This window comes from Heterodontus francisci, unplaced genomic scaffold, assembly GCF_036365525.1.
Source record: "Heterodontus francisci isolate sHetFra1 unplaced genomic scaffold, sHetFra1.hap1 HAP1_SCAFFOLD_359, whole genome shotgun sequence".
Lineage (NCBI taxonomy): Eukaryota > Metazoa > Chordata > Chondrichthyes > Heterodontiformes > Heterodontidae > Heterodontus > Heterodontus francisci.
The window spans coordinates 746019-772297 of NW_027141611.1; positions in this window are offsets into that span (position 1 = coordinate 746019).

Consider the following 26279-nt stretch of genomic DNA (forward strand, 5'->3'; position numbering starts at 1 on the left):
GACAGGTTAGGAAAACTGTACCCTATGGATTAAAGGGACAGTGACAGTGTGGATATAACATTGACTAAGGAACAGTAAACAGAGAGAAGTGGTGAAAGGTTGTTGTTCAGACACGATGGGAGTATACAGTGGTGTTCCCCAGGGCTCGGTATTAGGACCACTGCTCTTTGTGCTCTTGGAAATCAAGGGGTGGGTAGGGCAGAGCCCCCGCCTTCTCCCTCTTTACAGAGATTCCCCTCTCTGCAGCCTCTGCTACATGTGTTGGTCATGTTACAGACCCAGCGACGCTGTAACTACAGTCCCCATACCTTGTCCAGAGTTGGGTCACCAAATCCTCTGTCCTCCCTGAATGTCTGCAGCAGCTCACAACACAATCTCCAGAAAACGATTAACAGCACCTCCAATAACATTACAATAGCAGAAGTAAGTCAAAAGCCCCTCACCTGTAAGTTGGATGCCTGGTATTTTTAAATAACACTAGAGGGGGTTCCTCGTGCTGCTGAATGTCTGTTCAGCTGAGAGTGACTAACACAGTCGGTCAGTGGACATGCAAAGACCAAGGTTCAAAGACGTCCATCAAAGCTGATGGAATGGCTGATTGACCCCATATTCAGACCTTCCTCACACTACAGACACACACACGTTACACCCACGCTAGCACCCCGGCCAGCCTGGGTTTCCTGTACAATGTGCTGGATGTGACCGGCAGTGCAGCTCACACCATTTTCTGGATCCAAACTTGCACAGCACCAGTGGAGCTGGAGAGATGAAATGTGTGATTAGAGAGAGAGACAGAGGGAAGGAACTCACTTTAAAATGGAATTAGATAAAGATTTTAAGATGAACACGTTTCAGGAATATTGGAAATGGGCAGGGGATTGGGATAATCAGAGGGCTGAGGCCGTGGAGGGATTTGATCATACGAGTGAGAATAGTAAAATTGAGGTGTGACTGGACCAAGAGCCAATGTAGGTAAGTGAGCACAGGGATGTTGGGTGAACAGAATCTGGTGTAAGTTAGAAGTTGGCAGCAGAGCTTTGCATGATCACAATGTTACAGAGAGTAGAATGTGGGAGAGCAGCCAGCAGTGTGTTAGAATAGTCAAGTCTCGAGGTGACAGTCAGACCTTCCTGCCACAATGGACAATTTCACCTTTTCCCACATTATACTCCATTTGCTGGATCTTTGACCACTCACTTAACCTATCTATATCCCTTTGTAGCGTCCTTATGTCCTCTTCAGAATTTATCTTCTTAACTATCTTGGAATCATTAGCAAATTTAGCAAGCATACCTTCGGTTCACTCATCAAAATCATTAATATAAATTGTAAAAAGTTGAGTCCCCAGCACTGACCCCTCTGGCACACCACACGTTACATCTTGCCAGCCATAATAATGATTCATTTATGCCTACGCTGTTTCCTGTTAGTTCGCCAATCTTCCATCCATGCCAATATGTTACCCAATACACCATGAGCTTTTATTTTCCACAATGACGTTTGATGTGGAACGTTATCAGATGCCTTCTGGAAATCTAAGTACAGAACATCTCCCAGTTCCCCTTTACCAACAACACATGTTACTTATTCAAAGAACTCCAATAAATTGGTTAAACATGATTTCCCTTTCACAAAAACATGTTGACTCTGCCTGATCACCTTGAATGTTTCTACCTGCCCGACTATAACGTCTTTAATAATAGCTTCTAACATCTGATCCATAACCAGAAAGCCATTCTCACCTGCCACAGGTCGTATGTCCACTATATTTATTCTGATGTTGTGCGGTATTTGAACTGTTAGTCCTCAATAGAGTCATAGAGATATACAGCACAGAAACATGACCTCCGGCCCACTGTGTCTGTGCCAGCCATCAAGCACCTAACTATTCCTATCCCAGTTTCCAGCACTTGGCCTGTCGCCTTGTTTGGTATGGCGTTTCAAGTGCTCATCTCAATACTTCTGAAATGTGAGTGTTCCTGCCTCTACCACCCCTTCAGGCAGTGTGTTCCATATACCAACCACCCTCTGGGTGAAAATTCTTTTCCTCAAATCCCCTCTAAACCTCCTGCCCCTTACCTTAAATCTATGCCCCTGGTTATTGACCCCTCCGCTAAGGGAAAAAGATTATTCCTATCTAACCTATCAATGCCCCTCATAATTTTGCATTCCTCAATCATGACCCCTCTCATCCTTCTCTGCTCTAAGGGAAATAACACTGGACTTTTCTGTCGCTCTTCACAGCTGAAATTGTCCAGCCTAGGCAACATCCTGGTGAATCTATTCTGCTCCGCCTCCAGTGCTATCACATCCTTCCTATAATGCAGCAACCAGAACTATACACAGTACTCCAGTTGTGGCCTAACTGGATTTTTATACTGCTCCATCATAACCTCCCTGCTCTTATATTCTATGCCTCAGCTAATAAAGGCAAGTGTCCCAAATGCCTTCCTAACCACATTGCCTACCTATGCTGCTGCCTTCAGTCATCTATGGACAAGTACACCAAGGTCCCTCTGACCTTCTGTACATACTAGCGTCCTACCATCCACTGTATGTTTCCTTGCCTTGTTAGTCCTCCCAAAATGCATCACCTCACACTTCTCAGGATTAAATTCCATTTGCCACTTCTCTGCCCATCTTACTCGCCCATCTAAACCGACATGTAATCGATGGCTCTCCTCCTCACTATTTACAACACCAAAGATTTTCGTGTCAGCTGCGAACTTACTGGTCATACCTCCGATATTCACGTCCAAATCATTAATGTACACTACAAACAGCAAGGGTCCCAGCACCGATCCCTGCAGTACACCACTGGTCACAGGCTTCCACTCGCAAAAACAACCCTTGACAATCATCCTCTGCCTCCTGCTGCTGAGCCAATTTTGGATCCAATTTACCAAATTGCCCTGGATCCCTTCTTAACCAATCTCACATGTCGAACCCTATCAAATGTCTTACCGAAGTCAATGTAGAATACATCAACTACTTTACCCTCATCTACACATCTAGTCAATGCCTCTAAAAAATTCAATCAAGTTAGTTAGACACGATCTCCCCCTGACAAAGCCATACTGACAATCCCTGATTAATCCCTGCCTCTCCACGTGGAGATTAATCCGGTCCCTCTGAATATTTTCCAATAGTTTCCCTGCAATAAACTGCTTGTGACCCTTCGACCTCCTTTTGGTTAAACTGTGACCCGAGATCAGATCTTACAGTGGTGTAGGAGAGGGAACAGAGTTCATTTCAAAGTCCTGACTCCCTTTTATATGATCCTGTATAATGGACAGGGACTACTGGGCAGTAATGTGCTCAAAGGTTATCAGCAGGAATTGATTATCCCAATATTTGTATACTGTAGAACATTAAACCATACCCCTACTCTGGTGTCCAGTGTAACCTCAATATTCATGATTAAAATATCAGAGGAGTGGGTACCAGACACCTCTGATCACCCTGAGGGACAGGCGATTCTCGAGTCGGTGCTGAGTGTATTCACAACCCATAAAGATGACTGTGGAAACATGAGCAGACCTGAAGAAATTAACTGACCATTGCATGATCCATGAAGCAGTATTCATACCGAGCTGAGATTATATCATATATTCCAGACAACATCAGGTTATTGTTATACCAGGGTGTAGTTCACAAAGACACATTCACTACTAACTGTCCCATTTGGCCAGTTAGAAAACGGGATGGTAGCTGGAGACTGACTGTTAACCACCACAAACTCAACACAGTCACCCCTGTGTGAACCCGGTTGTCTGATAGACACCAACCCTACTCACCCGGATTCCCAGCGGCAGGACTGTCTTCAGCACCATGGATATCTCTAATGGTTATTGGAGTAACCCAGTAAAACTAGAGAAACAATTTAAATTCACATTCACTTCTGAGGTCCAAAGATACCCCTGGATATGTCTGTTACAAGGGATTCCACAAGAACCGCAATATTTTACACAAACATATGGCCGGGGACCTTATGAGCTTTTCACAGTCTTCCTGCTTGCTGAAATAAATTGATGATCGTCTCCTCATTCCCACAGACCGTGTCCAACACATTTAAACCTTTTACTGGAACTTCTGCAGCTACTTTGGGAGCGAGTCTAAAAGACCATCCACGTAAGGCCCAGCTGGTGCAAGATCATGTCACGTTTCTAGGTGTCCAGATTGGATCATTCAGCATCAGCCCAGACCAACATCAGGTCGAGGCCATCCAGCGTCTACCCCTGTCCACCTCAAAGACTGCCCTGTGTCCTATCCTCAGACTGGTGGTGTTTCAGCGGACCCTCATCCAGTGTCTACCCCTGTCCACCTCAAAGACTGCCCTGTGTCCTATCCTCAGGCTGGTGGGGTATCAGCGGACCCTCATCCAGTGTCCACCCCTATCCACCTCAAAGACTGCCCTGTGTCCTATCCTCAGGCTGGTGGGGTATCAGCGGACCCTCATCCAGTGTCTACCCCTGTCCACCTCAAAGACTGCCCTGTGTCCTATTCTCAGACTGGTGGGGTATCAGTGGACCCTCATCCAGTGTCTACCCCTGTCCACCTCAAAGACTGCCCTGTGTCCTATTCTCAGGCTGGTGGGGTATCAGTGGACCCTCATCCAGTGTCCACCCCTGTCCACCTCAAAGACTGCCCTGTGTCCTATCCTCAGGCTGGTGGGGTATCAGCAGACCCCCATCCAGTATCTACCCCTGTCCACCTCAAAGACTGCCCTGTGTCCTATTCTCAGGCTGGTGGGGTATCAGCGGACCCTCATCCCTCGATTTTCAGAGACTGTGACTCCTCTTTATGAACTACCTAATGGTGATGATGACCAGGTTTAACCCGGTTGGACTGAAGAGAGCACAGAAGCAGCAACACAACTGAAGAAAGCTGTCACATCGGTAACGTGTCTGATCTCACCTAACCCTGACAAGACTTTCCACATGGAGGTAGGGGACACTGTGGAAAGCCTGGCTGCTGTCCTATGTAGAGAAAACCAGGAGAAACTACTCCCCATTTTGAATGATCCAGAATTGTGTGTGGGACTGAACTGATTTACTCTGTTTGTGAAGGACATTTGTTAACCACGTTCTGGGACATCAAACATTTCACTTACATCACGGGGTTCAACAGGGTGATACTGTCCAGTCCATTATAAACTTTCCCAGTATAGGAAAGCAGTAGTAATAGTAATCCCCTGTCAGAGCGTCATAGTCATTTCGAGTCCATGCCAGCTTTGTAGATAAATCCAGTCAGTCTCATTCCCCAGCTCTGTCTCCATATACCTGCAAGTCGATTTCCCTCAAGTGTTCATCCAATATCCTTTTGAAATCATTCACCATCTCCACTTCCACCACCCTCGTAGGCAGTGATTTCCAGGCCATTCCCACTCGCTCTGTAAAAAAGTTGTTCCTCACATCCCCCTGTATCTCTTGCCACAACCTTAACTCTCGTCCTTGTACCATTAACTAATGGGAACATCTTTTCCTGTCTACCTTATCCAAACATGACATCACCTTGTATACCTCTATCAAATCTCCCCTCAATCTCCTTTACTCAAAGAAAAACAATCCCAGCTTTTCCAAACTAACTTTGTCGCTAAAATCCTCCATCTCTGGAACCATTCTGGTAAATCTCCTTTACACCCTGTCAAGGACCCTCACATCCTTCCGAAACTATGGTGAATGGAACTGGATGCAGTACTACAGTTGGGGCCTAACCAGAGCTTTATAAAGGTTCGGCATAACTTGCCTTCTTCTGTACTCACCACCTCTACTTAATTTAGGATAGTCAGTATGGATTTGTTAAGGGAAGATATTGTTTCAAATAATTGATCGAAGGTTTTGAAGAAGCAACAAGGAAGATAAATGAGGGTAGTGCAGTTGATGTGGTCTACTTGGATGTTAGCAAGGCTTTTGACAAGGTCCTACATGGCAGACTGGTTCAAAAAATAAAATCCCACGGGATCCAGGGAAATGCAGCAAGGTGGATACAAGATTGGCTCAGTGGCAGGAAAGAAAGGGTAATTGTTGACGGCTGTTTTAGAGACTGGAAGGCTGTTTCCAGTGGCGTTCCACAGGACTCAGTACTGGGTCCCCTGCTTTTTGTGGTGAAAGTTAACGATTTGGACGTAAATGTAGGGGGCATGATCAAGATGCTTGCAGACGACACGAAGATTGGCCGTGTGGTAGATAGCGAGGAGGATAGCTGTAGACTGCAGAAATATATTGATGGCCTGGTCAGATGGGCAGAAACGTGGCAAATGGAATTCAACTTGGAGAAATATGAGGTGATGCATTTGTGGAGGTCAAACAAGGAATACAGGAATAATGTCAAAATACTGAGAAGTAGAGAAAGTGAGGGACCTTGGATTGAATGTCCACACATCCCTGAAAGTAGCAGCAGAGATCGATAAGGTGGTTAGGAAGGCATATGGAATCCTTTCCTTTATTAGCCCAGGTACAGAATACAAGAACAGGGAGGTTATGCTGGAACTGTATAACTCATTGATTAGGCCACAACTTGAGTGCTGTGTACAGCTCTGGTCTCCTCAGTACAGAAAGGATATAATTGCACTAGAGAGGGAACAGAGGAGATTTACGAGGATGTTGCCAGGAATAGAAAAATGCAGCTATGAAGAAAGATTGGATAGACAGGGGTTGTTCTCCTTGGAACAGAGAAGGCTGAGGGGTGATCTGATTGAAATGTACAAAATTATAACGGGCCTGGATAGAGAGGAGGTGAAGACTCTATTCACCATAACATCGAAGAGGGGGAATAGAGTTAAAGTGATTGGTAGAAAGATCAGAGGGGAGATGAGAGTGGTGGGGGTCTGCAATTCACTACCTGAAAGGATAGTTGAGGCAGAAACCCTCAACTCATTCAAAAATAGTCTGGATATGCACCTGAAGTGCTGTAATCTGCAGCTCTACGCACCAAATGCTGGAAGGTGGGATTAGAATAGGTGGATCGTTTTCTGGCTGGCGCAGACAAGATGGGCCAAGTGGCCGATTTCTGTGCCTTAACTTTATATGATTCTACTAGAATACAAGAATGCTTCCAGGGATTGGGGTGTTTTAGTTACAAGGTTAGTTTGGAGAAGATGGAGTTGCTGTCCCTGGAGTAAAGGAGATTGAGAGAGATTTGAAAGAAGTGTACAAGATTATGATAGGCTTAGATAAGATAGACAAGGAAAAACTGTTCCCATTAACTGATGAAACACGGAATAGGGGACACAGATGAAAGATTTTGGGTAAGGGATGCAGGGGGAATATGAGGAAGAACTTTTTTTACACAGTGGATGGTAATGAGCTGGAACTCACTGCCCATGAGGGTGATGGAAGCCAAGACAATCAATGATTTCAAAAGGAAATTGGATGGGCACCTGAAGGAAATGAACTTGCAGGGATACGCGGATTGAGTGGGGGAATGGGACCGACTGGATTGTTACACATAGAGACACATGGAGAATCCGACTGGTCTCCTCCTGTGTCGTAAATGACTCTATGACTCTCTGTGGCTATGTTGGATATGCCGCCCACTCCTGCCTGGGGAAAGATCTGGATGCAGTGAAGATCAATGAAACTGTGACTTTAACAGCCACCGATAGCTCCATCCTCACCCTGGTGTGAGGCTCCAGGTCGTGTTACAGGAGGTGACACAGCTCTGTGACCGCATCCTTATTGAATCAGAGTCACCTCACACACTGCTCCTGGATTAGGTGTAGGTAGGAAAAATGCTCTTGGGAAAACCGGGTTGGAAGGACACAGCCCCCTCCTCCTCCCTCTTTACAGAGACTCCTCTCTCTGCAGCCTCTGCTCCATTAGTTGGACATGTTTCAGACCCAGAGACACTGTAACTACAGTCCCCATACCTCGTCCAGAGCTGGTTCACCAAATCCTCTGCCCTCCCTGAATGTCTGCAGCAGCTCACAACACATCCACAGAACCTCCACCAACTTTACAATAGCAGAAGTAAGTCAAAAAACCCTCACCTTTAAGTTGGATGCCTGATCCTTTTAAATAACACCAGAGGGGGTCCGTCGTGCTGCTGAATGTATGTTCAGCTGAGAGTGACTGACACAGGCAGTCAGTGGACATGCAAAGACAATGTTTCAAAGACATACATCAAAGCTGTCGGAATGGCAGATTGACATCAACTCAAACCCTTCCTCACACTGACAGCACATGCACAGTATACCCAGGCTAGTTCCCTGCCCAGCATGGGGCACTGTGCAGGCCACACTCGATGTGGCCGGCAGTTCAGTTCACATCATTTTACAGATCCAGGTTTCCATACCGTTGGCACCAGTGCCGTCATAGAGTGAAAATCACAGCAGGGGAAGATATGGAGTGAAAACAGCTCACTTCTGAAAGGGAATTGGAAAAAGACTTGAAGGCATAAGATTTACAAGAATATGTGACATGGAAGGGAAATGGGACTAATTGGAGGGGTGAGGCCATGGAGGGATTCAAACACAAGAAGAGAATATTAAAATTAAGGTGCTGCCAGACCAGGAGCCAATGTAGATCAGTGAGCACAGGGGTAATGGGTGATCGGGATTTGGTGTGAATTAGTATGCAGGCAGCAGAGACCAGGATGGGCTGTGGTTTATGGAGGTTGATAACTGGGAGGGTGATCATGATAGAATTGGAATAGTTAAGTGTGGATTTAACAACGGCACAGATGAGGGATTATTAGCAGATGGGCAGAGGTGGTGATGGGTGATATTACAGAGGTTTTAATAGGTAGGGTTTTAATAGGTAGGGTTGTTAATAGGCGGAATATGGCAATGAACTCAGCTCAGGTAGAAATATAGAGGTTCCAACCTTCTGTTTCAGCCTCAGACATTGGGTAGGGAGGGGAATGCGGAAAGTGGATGCAGAGTGGAATGTGAGATAGAGACTGAAGACTGTGGCTTTAAGTCTTCCCAAGATTTACATGACAATAACACTAAATCAGTGAAATATGATTTATAGATCTAATAGTTGGATACAGTGACTTACCAGGGACACCAATAATAGCGAGGATGGGATAGTAAATCGTTTGAATCATCTTCAGAGCATAACAGATCCGAAAATCTAATGTTATCCAAAAATAATCCGCAGTAATGAGGCTAAACCAATAGGAGAAACTCCTGCTGTCCATTGTTTTAACATTCCAATCGACTGTCCTCAGATTCTGACCCACTGTTGTAACATTCCAATCTATAGTTCTCAGATTCTGACCCACTGTTGTAACATTCCAATCTATTGTTCTCAGATTCTGACCCATTACTGTAATATTCCAATCTATTGTTCTCAGATTCTGATCTCTCCTCTCTCGCTCTCTGGAGCCACTGATCTCTGTTAGTGCTGGGGGTGATGCTCCCACTGACACTATGAGCCAGCACATTGAAAGGAGTCCCTTCTTAATTGAAGAGGAAAACCCTCCAGTGACACAATTAGGGTCCTTGAGGACTGACGTTAATTACAGTTAATGAACAAACAGGTTCAGTTAACACCTTTCAATCCAACACTTTTTACACCACAATAGTGTCGAAGATTTACCCAGTCCAGATGGGATATATGAGGTTTGTTGAGGGAAGGAATGTGGAAATAGCAGAGGCAATGGCCAGAAGCTTTCAATCCTCTTTGGATCTGGGAGTGATGTCAAAGGACTGGAGGGTTGTAAATGTTACAAGCTGTTTAAATAAGGAGACATTAGATAAACCCTATAACGACTGACCAGTCAGTCTAAAGTCGGTGGTTGGAAATTTCTAGAGGCCGTGACCCAGTACAAACATATATCATTCTAGGAATAACATGTGATATTAAATGACAAACAGTACGGATAGGTTAATGGAAAATCAAGTCTGATAATCTTGATCAAGTTTGTTGATGACCGAACTGTGAGTGTTGATGAGGATATCGTGTTTCCTGTTATGTATCTGGACTATCAAAAGGCCTGTGATCAAATGACATTTCATCGACTTGTTATGAAAAATGTAACATATGGATTAATGTGATAGTGCGGATATGACACTGACTCAGGGACAGAAAGCAGAGAGAAGTGGTGAAAATACATTGTTCAGACTGGGGGAGGGGGAGTATACAGTGCTGTTTCTCAGGGGTCAGTATTAAAACCAGTGCTCTTCCTGACATATAGATAAATATACAAGTGACATAAACTTATATGTAGACAACATAATTTAAACCCTTGCAGATGACATGACACTTATAAATAAGGGAAGCAAAGGGACAGACCACAGAATTACCCAATCTCACAGATTTTGTTTATTTTTAATTTATTCTGGACTCTAATCCGAATAGAAATTTAGTTCTCACTCTATAATTTATTTCTGTGTGATTTGTTTGTCTGTGTGTGTGTCTGTGTGTGTGTGTGTGTGCATGTTTATTATTTTATTTAGATTCAGTTTAGATTTTTAAGTATAATAAACTCACCTCTTGATTCTTCTTCTTTTGCCTCCTTATCTCGAGAGACTGGAGGTGGTCAGTGGTGTGTGGAGCAGCGCCTGGAGAGGCTAAAAAGGCCAATTCTAGAGTGACAGGCTCTTCCACAGGTGCTGCAGGAAAATTTGATTGTCGGGGCTGTTATACAGTTGGCTCTTCCCTTGCACCTCTGTATTTTTTCCTGCCAACTGCTAAGTTTCTTCGACTCGCCACAATTTAGCCGTGCCTTTATGGCTGCCCGCCAGCTCTGGCGAACGCTGGAAACTGACTCCCACGACTTGTGATCAATGTCACAGGATTTCATATCGCGTTTGCAGACGTCTTTAAAGCGGAGACATGGACGGCCGATGGGTCTGATACCAGTGGCGAGCTCGCTGCACAATGTGTCTTTGGGGATCCTGCCATTTGTCATGCAGCTCACATGGCCAAGCTATCTCAAGCGCCGCTGACTCAGTAGTGTGTATAAGCTGGGGATGTTGGCCGCCTCGAGGACTTCTGTGTTGGAGATACCTGTCCTGTCTCCTGATGCCAAGGATTCTCCGGAGGCAGTGAAGGTGGAATGAATTGGGACGTCGCTCTTAGCTGACATACGTTCTCCAAGCCTCGCTGCCATCGAGCAAGGCACTGAGGACACAGGCCTGATACACTCGGACTTTTGTGTTCCGTGTCAGTGCGCCATTTTCCCACACTCTCTTGGCCAGTCTGGACATAGCAGTGGAAGCCTTTCCCATGCGCTTGTTGATTTCTGCATCTAGAGACAGGTTACTGGTGATAGTTGAGCCTAGGTAGGTGAACCCTTGAACCACTTCCAGAGCGTGGTCGCTAATATTGATGGATGGAGCATTTCTGACGACCTGCCCAATGATGTTCGTTTTCTTGAGGCTGATGGTTCGGCCAAATTCATTGCATGCAGCCGCAAACCTGTCGATGAGACTCTGCAGGCACTCTTCAGTGTGAGATTTTAAAGCAGCATCGTCAGCAAAGAGGAGTACCCTGATGAGGACTTTCCGTACTTTGGACTTCGCTCTTAGACGGGCAAGGTTGAACAACCTGCCCCTGATCTTGTGTGGAGGAAAATTCCTTCTTCAGAGGACTTGAACGCATGTGAAAGCAGCAGGGAGAAGAAAAACCCAAAAAATGTGGGTGCGAGAATACAGCCCTGTTTCACGCCACTCAGGATAGGAAAGGTCTCTGATGAGGAGACACCATGTTGAATTGTGCCTTTCATATTGTCGTGGAATGAGGTGATGATACTTAGTAGCTTTGGTGGGCATCCAATCTTTTCTAGTAGTCTGAAGAGACCACGTCTGCTGACGAGGTCAAAGGCTTTGGTGAGATCAATGAAAGCAATGCAGAGGGGCATCTGTTGTTCACGGCATTTCTCCTGTATCTGACGAAGGGAGAACAGCATGTCTACGGTCGATCTCTCTGCACGAAAGCCACATTGTGCCTCAGAGTAGACGCGCTCGGCCAGCTTCTGGAACCTCTTGATTAAACTCAAGAAAACCTGTCTGATTGGTTCTTTCACGATCACAACAAAGGTGAAAGGTAAAATGCTCACTGAGGTGGTCAGCATGTCCACTGCTAAAAAGGATTAAGCCCCGCTGCAGTGAAATAAAAGATAGGACAAGAGGAGAGCCTGGGACCCCTCCTCACCTGGCTGTAACAGAAATCTGGCGGTTCTCGTGATCATAACGCAACAACAAATGAGAAATTGGAAGTATTACAGATGCACAGAGTTTTACAGCACAGAAACAGTCCCTTCGCCCCACTCTGTCTGTGCCAGCCATCAAGCCTGTCCATTCTAATCCCCTTTTACAGCACTTGGCCTGTAACCTTGTATGCTATGGCATTTCAAGTGCTCATCTAAATACTTCTTAAATGTTGTGAGGGTTCTTGCCTCTACCATCTTTTCAGGTAGTGTGTTCCAGATTCTAGCCGCAATCCGAGTGAAATTATTTTTTTCCTCAAATCTCCTCTAAACCACTTGCCCCTTATCTTAAATCAATGGCCCCCGGTTACTGACACCTGTGCTAAGGGAAAACTTTCTTCTTCTCTACTCTAACTATGCGCCTCATAATTTGTCCTGCCTTCTGTCTCCCTCGATGTCTGAATAAAGGAGTTACATTGGCATAAAAGAGTTACATACAGAGTGAAGTAACTCGGTACAGGTTAAAATCGCTCTCTGTTGAAAAGTTGAGTAATGTAGCTGTGTAGTTCGGGATTACTCTCCGTCCAAAAGCTAGGAAACCCGAAGTTTTAAGACCTGTGGCCAATCATTTTTCACTTGAAGCTGAAGACTCAGAAAGAGTTAGAATCACTAACAAATAGAATAATGTTAGCTAAGGTAAAGCTAGAACAGAAGAGACTAGAATTGGAAATCCAGAGAGAACGAGAAAGAGCAGAGTGAGTGTCAAGAAAGGGAAAAAGTAAGAGTGTTCCAGAAGGAGAAGGAGGAAAGGGAGTTAAGGCGGCTCAATCAACTAGAGGAAGACCCAGTACACCCAGTGAAGGCACAGCTAGTGAGGGAGCTGCCCATAGCTCAGGACCATGTGCTGAGTTCTTAAAGTTACCCCAGTTCATTCGAAAGTTCAATGAGGAGGATGTGGCAGAATTTTTCATCACTTTTGAAAAACTTGCAAAGCAGCTGAAATGGCGGCAGAGAACTGGACACTGTTTTTATAAAGCAAAGTAACAGGAAAAGCCCATGAGGTTTATTCACTGTTACCCGATGAAAGTTCATCAGATTATGAAATGAATAAAAGTGTTATCCAGGGTGCATATGAGATAGTATCAGAAGCGTACTAACAAAAATTCGGAACACTACGAAAGTAGCCTGAGCGAACTTGCCTCCAGTTTGAAAGAGTTAAGCAGCTTCGGAACATAGGAGCAAGAGTAGGCCATTCAGCCCATCTAGTCTGTCCCGCCATTCAAAACGATCACGGGTTATCATCTATTTCAATTCCTTTTTACAGCACTAAACCCATATCCCTTTCTGTCATTTGTATTTAGAAATCTGTCAATCTCTGCTTCAAACATACTGAATGACTGAGCTTCCATTGCCCTCTGGGGTAGAGAATTCCAAAGATTCACATTTTCAATTCAAAATTCTGGAGAATCCAGGCCCAGTTTTCCCAATCTCTTCATAGGACAGTCCTGCCATCCCAGGAACAAGTCTAGTGAATCTTCGTTGCACTCCCCCTATGGCAATAATATACTTCCTAAAGTAAAGGGAGCAAAGCTGCACACAGTACTCCAGGTGTGGTCTCACAAGGTTGCTTACAATTGAAGCAAGACTTCACCACTCCTGTACTCAAATTCTCTTGTGATAAAGGTTAACATACCATTAGCCTTCTTAAGTGCTTGCTGTCCCTGCATGTCAGCTTTCAGTGACTTATTGACAAGGACACCCAGATCCCTTTGCACATCTACACTTTCTAATGTCTTACAATTCAAGAAATACCCTGCACATCTATTGCTCCTTCCAAAGTGGATAACCTCATATTTTCCACATTATATTCCATCTGCCACGTTCTTGCCCTCCCACGAAGTCTGTCCAAATGCCCTTGAAGCCACTTTGCACCTTCCTCACAGCACATACATTCCCACATCTTTTTGTATCATCTGCAAACTTGGGAATATTTCTCTGGTCCCCACATCTAAATAAATGATACATATTGTGAACAGATGGGGCCCAAGTAGTTACCCAAATGTTTCCTTTTTACTTACCCCATAGCCTGCCAAAGTGAGAATAACCCATTTACTCCTACTCTCTGTTTTATGCTTGTTAACCAATCCTTAATCCATGCCAGTATATTACGTCCGATCCCATGTGCTTTAATTTTACTAACCAACCTCCTGTGGGGGACTTTATCAAAAATCCATCTGAAAATCCAAATATACTACATCCACCGGCTCCACTTTATCAATTCTGTTACTACTATCCTCAAAAAACTACAACAGGTTCATCAAACATGATTTCCCATTCATAAATCCATGTTGACTATGTCCAATCAGATCATTATTATCCAATTATCCATTTATCACATCCTTTATTATAGAGTCTACCATTTTCTCTCTCCCACCCTTCTTGAATCGTGGGGTGACATTTGCGACCTTCCAATGTGCTGGAACCGTTCCAGAAGGTGATCACCCATGAACCCACTGTCTCCATAGCTACCTCTGCCAACATTCTGGAACTTAGAATATCAGGTCCTGAGGATTTATCAACCTTCAACCCCATTAATTTCTCCAACACAAACTTCTTACTAATATTAATTTGCTTCACCTCCTCATTCCCCCTCATCCCTTGGATCTCTAATTCTGGGAGATTTCTTGTATCTTTCTCAGTGAAGACAGACACAAAGTGATCATTTAACTTCTCTGCGATTTCTTGATTCCCCATTATAAATTCCCCTGACTCTACCTGTAATAGACACATACATGTCTTACCCAAATGTTTCCTTTTTACGTAACTATAGAAGATTTTACAGTCCGCTTTTATGTTTGCCTCTGACTAGTAGATACGGAAAATCGGGATACAGCCCATATATGTAAACCTCAGAGCGGTGATCCTTCTCGAGGTGTTCAACAACTCGCTCCCGCTCCCATTAAAACCCACACAGAGGAAAAAAAGGTTCGAAGAGCCAGGAAGGTTGCAATTCTGGATGAAGATTTTTTTCCATGTACACAAGGCCTTAACCCCAAAGGGAATGCATTCACTAGTCACCCCAAAGACCCGGGAATAAAAGGTGGGAGGGTGATAAGAGCCTGAGCAGCCACGGGCAAGGAGGAAAATCTGGACACCCAGTGGTCCACGCTCAGGCCAAATAGGACGGTACTGAGAGCAGGAGTAAGGGCCGATGATCTGTGTGTTTCCACTGCAGTAAGGCAGGTCACCATCGAGTTGAATGCTGTAAGTGATGGGGAAAACCTGTAGGATTACTCAGGGTCCACCAGATCAGTGCAGGAAAACGGGCCCTGATGGAATTCACAGCAGGTCAGGCTGTGCCTTTAACTGTAACAGTCAGACACAGTAACACAACCACAGAGAGTGCGGGAAAACGTAACAAAATCCTTGAGCGTTACTAGGATTTTGAATCCAAGGGAAAAGTGACCCCATACCCCTTCAGTGAGGTAAGCAAGCCCTAGTCATACTCAGGGATAAAGGGGCCAACCAGTCCCTTCTGCTGGGAAAAGGCATGACCTTTCTCGGGGAGTGCAGTGAACGCAGGAGTGTTAGCGAATGGTATTGGAAGACAGTATATGTCCATACCTTTATATTGGGTGCACTTGGAGTGCGACCTATTTTCAGGACCAGTAGCCATGGGGACCTGCTCCTGGGTATTGATCTGGCAGGGAAAAGGTTGCAGCTTCCGCAAAGGTTCTGGAGAGACCACAAGAGATCAGGGACACAGAGCAGTTACAGGAGAAGGTCCCTGGCATTCTCCCTGATTCTGTGGTGACTCGGCCCATGGCTAAACAATCCCCATCAGAGGTGGCTGAACTGACACTGGAGATGGATGCCCCTACTGTCTGGTTGTCTGAAAACTTCTTTGGGAAGGTAGAGAACACAAAGGATGTGTTAAACAGATCTTCCTTAGTTGAGGCTCAACAACTCGACCCAGTGTCAAAATATAGCACAGACCGTCCAAACCAAAACTGAAGCAGAGGGAGTTGCAGAGTGCCACTATTTAAAGAATGAGGTGCTGATGAGGAAGTTGAGACCTCCTCACAGACCTGCGGATGAAGAGTGGACAGTGCTTCACCAGATAGTGGTGTCGCTGAGGTCCCTTAAAGAAATATCAATGGCCCACGAACTTCCAATGACTGGACATGTTCATGTATGAAAATTTAAAGCCCACATAAGACAGCATTTTGACATGGCCACAACTCCACAAAGATGTGGAGGAGTTCTGTACAACTGGTCACACCTGCCATGTTGTGGGGAAGCCCGAACCTGCAATAAAACCTTCACCCTAATACCCATACCAGAATTTGTGGAACCCTTCAGCAGACGGCTGGTGGATTATGTGGGACACCTGCTGAAAACAAAACGGGACTACCAGTATCTTCTCACCATTATGAATGTGGTGACCCGATCCCCAGAAGCCATTCCCCCGAAGAACTATCTCTGCCAAGGTAGTGGTGGAGGGGCTAACCCGTTATGGGCTGCCTGCTGAGATTCAGATGGATCAGGGCACACATTTTACGTCCAGTATTTCTGAAAAGGTCATGGGTATTCTAGACATAACCCAGCTAAAGCCTACCACCCACAGTCACAAGGGGCTTTGGAGCAGTACCACCAGACCCTAAAGACAATGATCAGGCCATACTGCTATGAGTAACCCCATGACTGGGACAAAGGGATGGCATTTCACCTGTTGGTTACCAGGAACATATCCAGTGAGTCCACTGGCTTTAGTCTCTTTGAATTACGTTATGGACACGAGGTCATCTTAAACTAATCAAGGAGAAGTTTTTGGGACACAGGGATGAGTCCTCCATGTTAGACTACATCTCCATGCTCTGGGAGCGGCTCATGAGTGCCTGTGTAATGGCTCAGGAACACCTAAGGACCTCCCAGGCAGCTATGAAAATGTAATCAGGCAAAATTCCAAGGTCAGAACATTTCATCCCAGCGATCATGTATTGTTACTATTCCCACTGCAGGGTGAATCCCTGAAATCCCAGTCCAGAGTTCCATATCGAGTGGCAAAAGGAACAGCCAGGTAAATTATTTAAATGACCCCCCAGACCAAAGGCAAAAAACAAAGGCTGTGGAGGGGACAGACAAGTATAGATCTGACAGACTGTCAGGAGGGAAGGATTGAAAAGGACAGTGAGGACAGGTTAGAGGAGGGCCAGGAGGATTGCCAACTGGAATCCCCTACTCTCCGATTAGCCAACCCTGAAATGTTAGATAAATTAGACCACACACTCTCCTTCTTAAATGCAGGTCAATGAGGCAACCTAAAAAGTCTGCTAACAGCATTTACAGAAACATGCAATGACAAAAGAAAGTTCCCAAAAAGGCAAGCCAATAGTGAGGGAGATGCGTCACCGAGTCGAGGTGTCGCAGGAGAGTGCAGTGAAAGATGGACAGCCACCTGCGAGCCATAAAATCCCAGAGGACATGGGGCTGGTTAGAGAAATGAGTGTCCCCATAGTAGGGGGAAAAGGGAAGGGAAAATACCCTAAAGTAAACAGCACTTGTGTACCTCACCAGAAAGCTAAAAGTAAGGTCAGTGTGGATCTACGCACTGAGGAACCCAATGATCAGGTCCCAAACCCAAATCTAATCAAACCCACCAATTTCAAAGCCGAACTCAGCAAGAACAAAGGCCCAGAGGAAATCTCAGACACCTCACAGGGGCTAAAAAAAACAATTTATTACACACTGTCGGTTTAGGGAGAAAGATTATCAAGGTGAAGGAACCTGAATGGTTTAAGCTTCATTGCAGGAGAGAAAAAAAGATACAATGGAATCGCTGATGCAATGTCCAGGGTCGAATCCGACACATAACCATCCCAGACAAAACACCAAAACATTAAATCAGTACAACTTTAACAGACAATCTCAGCTGCAGTAACTCTAAGATTAATATGTCAGTTTGGGAAGTGATTATTGAGAATGAATGTGTGCTTTCTTCTTTTTATTCCCACAATCCTGCAATGAAATGTTCTTGTTATCAGATTTTTTCCACGTGTGCTGTGGCGGTATCAAGATCACACAATATGCCAAATTATAAAATTTAATTCATAGTTTGGAAACTTACAGTAAACCTTAAATAGAAAAAAAATCTTGCCGTTATCCTTGAAAAAACTGGCAGCCAAGATGGCCACCGCAATTGGCATCTGACACACCTTTTCACATTCTAAAGCCTACAACAGGAGACAGATGTCTGATGAGCCTGGACCCAAATCATTGGCTTGCTCCAGTGATTGAATTACCTGAGATTATATTCATGAACACGGCATACAAGGCCATCCTGACACATTGACTTTGAAAGAGCAAACTCCTCCAAGAGTAAATACTGGTATCCTGAGCACTGGGGAGATAGAAGGTCCTAACCTTGAATCTCATTGTAACAGTCCAGCGAATACACTGAGTCAGACTGGAGACTGTCTATCCCTGCGAAAGCTGAGAGTTTTCCCTGGACAAAAACAGACAAGTCAGTGATTCAAAATGAGCTGAAGCAGGAGGGCTGTGTTCCCCCCACACCCCTCCCTTTCTCTCCATCTCCCTCTCCACATAACATCACAAATTTGAAAACCACATGCGAATATGGGCCCGCCAAGCCTACAGATTGCTACAGACAGAGTAACCAGGGGAAGAAAGCCACCTACAAGTTTGCCTCAAAGAATTCCCAGAGCCATGTGGACCAGCCACAAACTGCACATTGACCAGAAAAAGACTTCAAGGATACAACTTCTGCAGGAAGACGACGGAATGGTCAAACCTCACAGAATGAGTTTAAAAAAATATATTTATTCTGGACTCCAATCCAACCACAAATTCACTTCTCACTCTGTAATGTATTTCTGTGTGATTCCTGTGTGAGTGTGCGCATAAATGTGTTCTATTTATTTTAATAATTTTATTTAGATCGGTTTTATATTGTTAAGTATCATAAACTCACCTCTTTCATGTTTAAACTCAAGAGAACCTGTCCAATCAATTCCTTCATCATCATACGAAAGGTAAAATGTAAAACACTCACTGAGACGTTAAGCATCTTCACCGTTTATAAAGGACAAACACTGTTGTGATCAAATAAAGCCGAGCGACTTTGACCCCTCCTCACCTTGCCATAACAATTGGCAGGGTTGGGGATGGAGAGAATATGGGGATGAACTCAGCTCAGCATTAAATAGATACCAGAGGTTGTAAACTTCCTGGTTCCACCTCAGACAATGGCCAGTGAGGGGGATGTAGATCATGGACAGGGAATGGAGTTTGTGACAGAAACTGAAGATAATGGTTTCAGTCTTCTCACGATTTAAATGACAAGAACACTAAATCAGTGAAATATGGTTTATGAATCCAATAATTGGATACAGAGACTTACCAGGGACACCAATAATAGCGAGGATGGGATAGTAAATAAATTGAATCATCTTCAGAGCATAAAAGATCCGCCATTCTAATGTTATCCAATAATAATCTGCAGTAACCAGGCCAAACCAATCGGATAAACTCCTGTCCATTGTTGTAACATTCCAATCTATTGTTCTCAGATTCTGACCCATTGTTGTAACATTCCAATCTATTGTTCAGATTCTGATCTATCCTCTCCCTCTCTCTGCAGCCGCTGATCTCTGTTAGTGCCGGGGTTGATGCGCCCACTGACACTATCGGATAACACATTGAAAGGAGTCCCTTCTTAATCGAAGAGGGAAACCCTCCAGTGACACCATTAGGGTCCATGGAGACTGACATTAATTACAGTCACTGAACAAACAGGTTCAGTTAACACCTTTCAATCCAAGATATTTTGTATCGCAGTAAAGTACAACATTTATCCAGTCTGGATGGGATGTATGATAGTTACTGAGGGAAGGAATGGTGGAAATATCAGAGGCACTGGACAGAATCTTTCAATCTTCCTTGGATATGGGAGTGATGCCAGAGGACTGCAGGGTTGTAAATGTTACACTGTTTAAAAAAGTAGAGGTTGGATAAACCCTGTAACTATCAGTCTAACGTTGGTGGTTGGAAAATTCTAGAGGTCATAACCCAGCACAAAAATATATCTTGCTTGTAAAAACATGGGTTAATAAATGACAAGCAGCATGGATAGGTTAATGGAAAATCATTTCTGATAATCTTGATCGAGTTCGTTCAGGACGTAACTGTGAGTGTTACTGAGGATAGTGTGTTTCATGTAATATAATCATAAAAAAATTAAGACACAGAAAGAGGCCACTTAGCCCATTGTGTCTGTGCCAGTCGATACATGATCCACCTATTCTAATCCCACCTTCCAGCATTTGATCCATATCCCTGAAGATTATGCACTTGAGTTTAACATCCAGACTCCTTTTGAATGAGTGCAGGTATTCTGCCTCAACTATCCTTACAGGCAGTAAGCTCTAGAACTTCACTAAAAACAGGGGACCCAGAACTGAACCCTGTGGAATGCCAATGGAAGCAGTCCTCCGGTCAGTAAAATACCCGTCAACAATTACACTTTCATAAAAATAAGAAATGCTGGAAATACTCAGCAGGTCTGGCAGCATCTGTGGAGAGAGAAGCAGAGTTAGCGTTACAGGTCACTGACCCTTCTTCACTGACCTGAAACATCATCTCTGCTTCTCCCTCCACATATGCTGCCAGACCTGCTGAGTATTTCCAGCATTTCTTGTTTTTACTTCAGATTTCCAGCATCTGCAGTATTTTGCTTTTATTATAACAATGACCCTTTGTTTCCTGCCACTGAGCCAATTTTGTATTTTTGGGTGAACAAGTTTTTCCTCAACTCCCCGCTAATCCTTCTGCCAATCACTTTAAGTCACTGCCCTCTAGTCACTGATCCCTCTGCTAAGGTGAATAGACTACTTCACCTCCACTCTATCCAGACCCCACAAAATTATGCCCATTTCAATCAGATCTCCCTTTACCTCCTCTGTTCCAAGTAGAACAACCCCAGCATATCTAATCTTTCTTGAGAGCTGCATTTTTCCAGTCCGGGCAACATCCTCATAAATCTCCTCCATACCCTCTCTAGTGAAATTACATCCTTTGTGTAATGAGGTGACCAAAACTGCACACAGTACTCAGGTGTGACCTAACCAATGATTTATACAGTTCCAGCATAACCTCCCTGCTCTTGTTTTCTATACCTCAGCTAATAAAGGAAAGGATTCCATATGCCTTCTTCACCACCTTATCGACCTGACCTGCTACCTTCAGGGATCAGTGGACATTGACTCCAAGGTCCCTCACTTCCTCTACACGTCTCAGTATTTTCCTATTAATCGTCTATCCCTTTGCCTTGTTTGACCTCCTCAATTGCATCACCTTACACTTATCCAGGTTGAATTCCATTTGTCACTTTTCTCTCATCAATATCTTCCTGCAGCCTACAGCTATCCTCCTCGCTATCGACCGCATGACCAATCTGTGTGCCATCTGCACACATCTTGATCATGCCCCCTACATTTACGTTCAAATCGTTAATATATAGTACAAAAAAGCAGGCGACCCAGTACTGAGCCCTGTGGAACGCCACTGGAAACAGGCCTCAAGTCAGTGAAACACCCGTCAACAATCACCCTTTGTTTCCTGTCACTGAGCCAATTTTGCATCCAACTTGCTGATTTTCCCTGGATTCCATGGGATTTTATTTTTTTAACTGGTACGCCACATGGGAACTTGACAAAGGCTTTGTCAAAATCCATGTAGACCATATCAACTGCACTACCCTCATCTATCATCCTTGCTACTTCTTCGAAAAATTCAATCAATTTGGTCAAACAATATCTTCCCTTATCAAAACCAAGCTCACTATCCGTGATTAACCTGTGCTGTTCTACTTGACACTTTATCCTGTCTTTTAGAATAGATTCCAATAATGTGCCCACTACTGAGGTTAGACTGACTGGCCTGCAATTATTTGGTCTATCCTTTGCTCCCTTTTTAAAGAGGTACAATGTTAACGATTCACCAATCCTCTGGCACTACACTGTATCCAGTGATGACAGGAAAATGATGGTCAGACCCTCTGCTATTTCCACTCTCACCTCTTTTGACAGCCTAGGTTACATTTCAACCAGCCATGGTGATGGATCAACTGTCAAGGATGCTAATCCCATTAATACTTCCTCTCTCCCGATGTATATCACATCCAATAATTCACACTCCTCCTCCTTAAACACAATATCTGCATCGTCCCCCCCTTTTGTGAAGGATGATACAAAGTATTCATGAAGAACCATACCAACATGTTCCGCCCCTACTCGTGTATATCCATTTATTTATATAGAATTTCAAAAGACCTGTGAACAAATGACATTTCATAGACTTGTTATCAGAAATGGAAGACATGGATTAATGTGACATTGATAGTGTGGATCTGACAGTGACTCAGGGACAGAAAGCAGAGAGAAGTGGTGAACAGTCATTGTTCAGACTGGAAGTGGAGGGGAGAATACAGTACTGTTTCTCAGGGTTCGATTCACTCCCCGTGATATCAAGAAACGATTGAAGGCATTGGATACTGCAAACGCTATGGGCCCTGCCAATATTCCGGAAATAGTACTGAAGACCTGTGCTCCAGAACTTGCCACGCCCCTAGCCAAGCTGTTCCAGTACAGCTACAACACTGGCATCAACCTGGCAATGTGGAGAATTGCCCAGGTATGTCCTGCAGACAAAAAGCAGGACAAGTCCAACCCGGCCAATTACCGCCCCATCAGCCTACTCTCAATCATCAGTAAAGTGATGTAAGGTGTCACCGACAGTGCTATCAAACAGCACTTGCTTAGCAATAACCTGCTCAGTGACGCTCAGTTTAGGTTCCGCTACAGCCACTCAGCTCCTGATCTCATTACCTCATTATCTCAAACCCTCAGCTGGCTGGAGTCATACCTAGTGCAAAGGAGGATGGTTGTGGTTTATGGAGGTCAATCATCTGAGCTCCAGGACATTACTGCAGGAGTTCCTCAGGGTAGTGTCCTGGACCCAATCATCTTCTGCTGCTTCATCAATGACCTACGTTCAATAATAAGGTCAGAAGTGGGGATGTTCGCTGATGATTGCACAATATTCAGCACCATTCCTGACTCCTCAGATACTGAAGCAGTCCGTGCAGAAATGCAGCAAGACCTGGACAATATCATGGCTTGGGCAGATAAGTGGCAAGTAACATTCGTGCCACACAAGTGCCAGGCAATGACCATCTCCAACAAGAGAGAATCTAACCATCTCCCCTTGATATTCAATGGCATAACCATCGCTGAATCCCCCACTATCAACATCCTAGGGGCTACCATTGACCAGAAACTGAACTGGAGTAGCCATATAAATACGGTGGCTACAAGAGCATGTCAGAGGCTAGCAATCCTGAGGCGAGTAACTCACCTCCTGATTCTCCAAAGCCTGTCCACCATCTACAAGGCACAAGTCAGGGGTGTGGTGGAATAGTGTCCACTCGCCTGAATGGGTGCAGCTCCAACAACACTCAAGGAGCTCGACACCATCCAGGACAAAGCAGCCCGCTTGATTGCCACCCCATCTACAAACATTCACTCCCTTCACCATCGACGCACAGTTGCAGCAGTGTGTACCATCTACAAGATGTACTGCAGCAATGCACCAAGGCTCCTTAGACAGCACCTTCCAAACCCGCGACCTCTACCAACTAGAAGGAGAAGGGCAGCAAATACATGGGAACATCACCACCTTCAAGTTCCCTTTCAAGTCACACACCGTCCTGAATTGGAACGCTATCGCCCTTCCTTCACTGTCGCTGTGTCAAAATCCCTTCCGAACAGCACTGTGGGTCCACCTACTCCAAATGGATTGTAGCGGTTGAAGAAGGCAGCTCACCACCACCTTCTCAAGGGCAACAAGGGCAATAAATGCTGGCCAAGCCAGTGAGGCCCAAATCCCATGAATGAATTGAAAAAAGAGCCAGTGCGTGGGACTAACTGGAAGATCTTCAAAAGGGCCAGCACTGACATGTTGGACCGAATGGCCTTCTTCAGTGCAATGTTATTCTATGTTTCTATGATTGTTCTTGCCTCTACTTTCCTAATATTCCTATCCTTTAAACAGGCGTTTGATAAAGTACCACATAACAGCCGTGTTACCAAATTAGAAACACATGGGATTAAAGGACCAATGACAGCAGTGGCTCAGTTTGTATCTCTCTCCCCTTTCACTCACAAGCTTCTAGGATCAAGTGTCTCTGCAGGACTTGATCACAAGAATCAAGGCTGACACTGCAGTGACATTACTGTGGGAGTATTGCACTGTCAGATGTACCGTCTGTCGAATGAAACATTAAACCAACATCTGCCCTCTCGGGTGGATGTTAAAGATCTGATCATTATCACATTGCTGCTTGTGGGATCTTGCTGTGCGGAAATATTCTGCCATCTTTCCTACATTACAATAGTGACTAGGGTTTAATAAGCACTCACTGATTGTAAATCGCTTTTGGACATGCAGTGGTCATGAAGGCGCTACATAAATTGAAGTTTTTTTTAAATTTACAATGGCAGCCTGCAGGGAATTAGTTAAGTGACAGAAAGCAGAGAGTAGTGGAGAATGGTTATTGTTCAGTCTGGAGGGAAGCACAGTGGGGTTCCCCAGGGTCACTGTTGGGATCACTGTTGCTGTATGTTAAAGCAATGGGCTTGTGTACAGAGGGGATAATGTCAAAGTTTTGAGATGGCACGAAACTCACAAATGTTAATAAGCAGTGTGAAGGAGAGTAACAGACTTCAGGAAGACAGAGATTGACTGGTGAAATGGGCAGGAACATGGCACATGTAATTTAACTCAGTGAAGTGTGAAGTGAGACATTTGGGTAGGAAGTATGTGGAGGAACAATATAAACTAAATGGTACCATTATAAACTGTGTGCAGGGTTAGAGAGAACTGGGGTGTACACACACAGATCTTTGAAGGTAACATGTAGTGTTCTTGGCTTTATACACTCAGCACAGAGTAATAAAATTCAGGAGGAAACGCTGATTTTTATAGATCATTGGTTAGGTCCCAGCTGGAGAATTGTGTCCAATTCTGATCACCACACTTTGATAAGGACGTCAAGGACTTAGTGAAGATACAGAGCTGATTTACTAGAATGGTACCATGGATCTGGGAATTTAGTTACGTGGAGAGATTGGAAAAGCTGGGATTGTTCTCTTTAGAGCAGTGAAAGGTAAGGGGAGATTTCAAATAGAATTCAAAATCATGAAGTGTTTTGATAGGGTAATTAATGTGAAACTGTTCCCAGTGTATGAAAGTTTAGTATTACTAAGACACAGATTGAAGATAATTGACAAAGAACCAGAGGTGAAATGCGAAGAGTTTTCTTACACAGCAAGTTGTTGGGATCTGGAATTCACAGCCTGAAAACATGGTGGAAGCAGATTCAATAAGATCTTTCAAAAGGGAATTTAACAAATACTTGAAAAGGAAAAAGAAAATAAACAGGAATCTGGGGAAAGAGGAGGGGAGAGGAACGAATTAAACAGCTGTTTCAAAGAGACAGCACTGAGACAAAGGGCCGAATAACCTCCTTCTATGCTGCATCAATCTCTGATTCTATGAACAAGTGACAGAGAGTGAAGAGAGAGGGAGAAAGATAGAGAGAGAGAGAGAAACAGTGTGAAAGAGGGAAAGGGAAATAGAAAGAGCAAGAACATCGGGTTTGCATCACTTTTTGGGCAGAGGGGTCATGATCTTCCCGTACCCGTTCCTATTCTGACAGGTGACATACAAACGTCCTGCTGCCTCCACATTTCCACGAATTCTACATGTCCCTGAGGGTGACTGCGCTGCTGTCTGTCTGCACGCTGAAGAGGGACCTGACTGTGTGTGGGTCTGGCAGATGTTTGCCAGGATTCCGCTCTTAAAGGTAGTCTGTCCCTCGAAAGGGAGGTGGCACTGAATCACAGGAGCCTGCTGCTGCTGACTGTGAATGCTGCAATTGTAGACATGGTAAATGGGATACTAGGACAGAGAGAGGGCGCTGCGGCTCACGAATGTAGTGCTGGAGGCCTTAGTCATGGTGGGTGACAGGAGGAGAGAGGCCATGCTTCTGTGGGGTGGGGTGGAGACCCTCAAGGAACGCCCTCCGAAGGGAATGGGAGCAG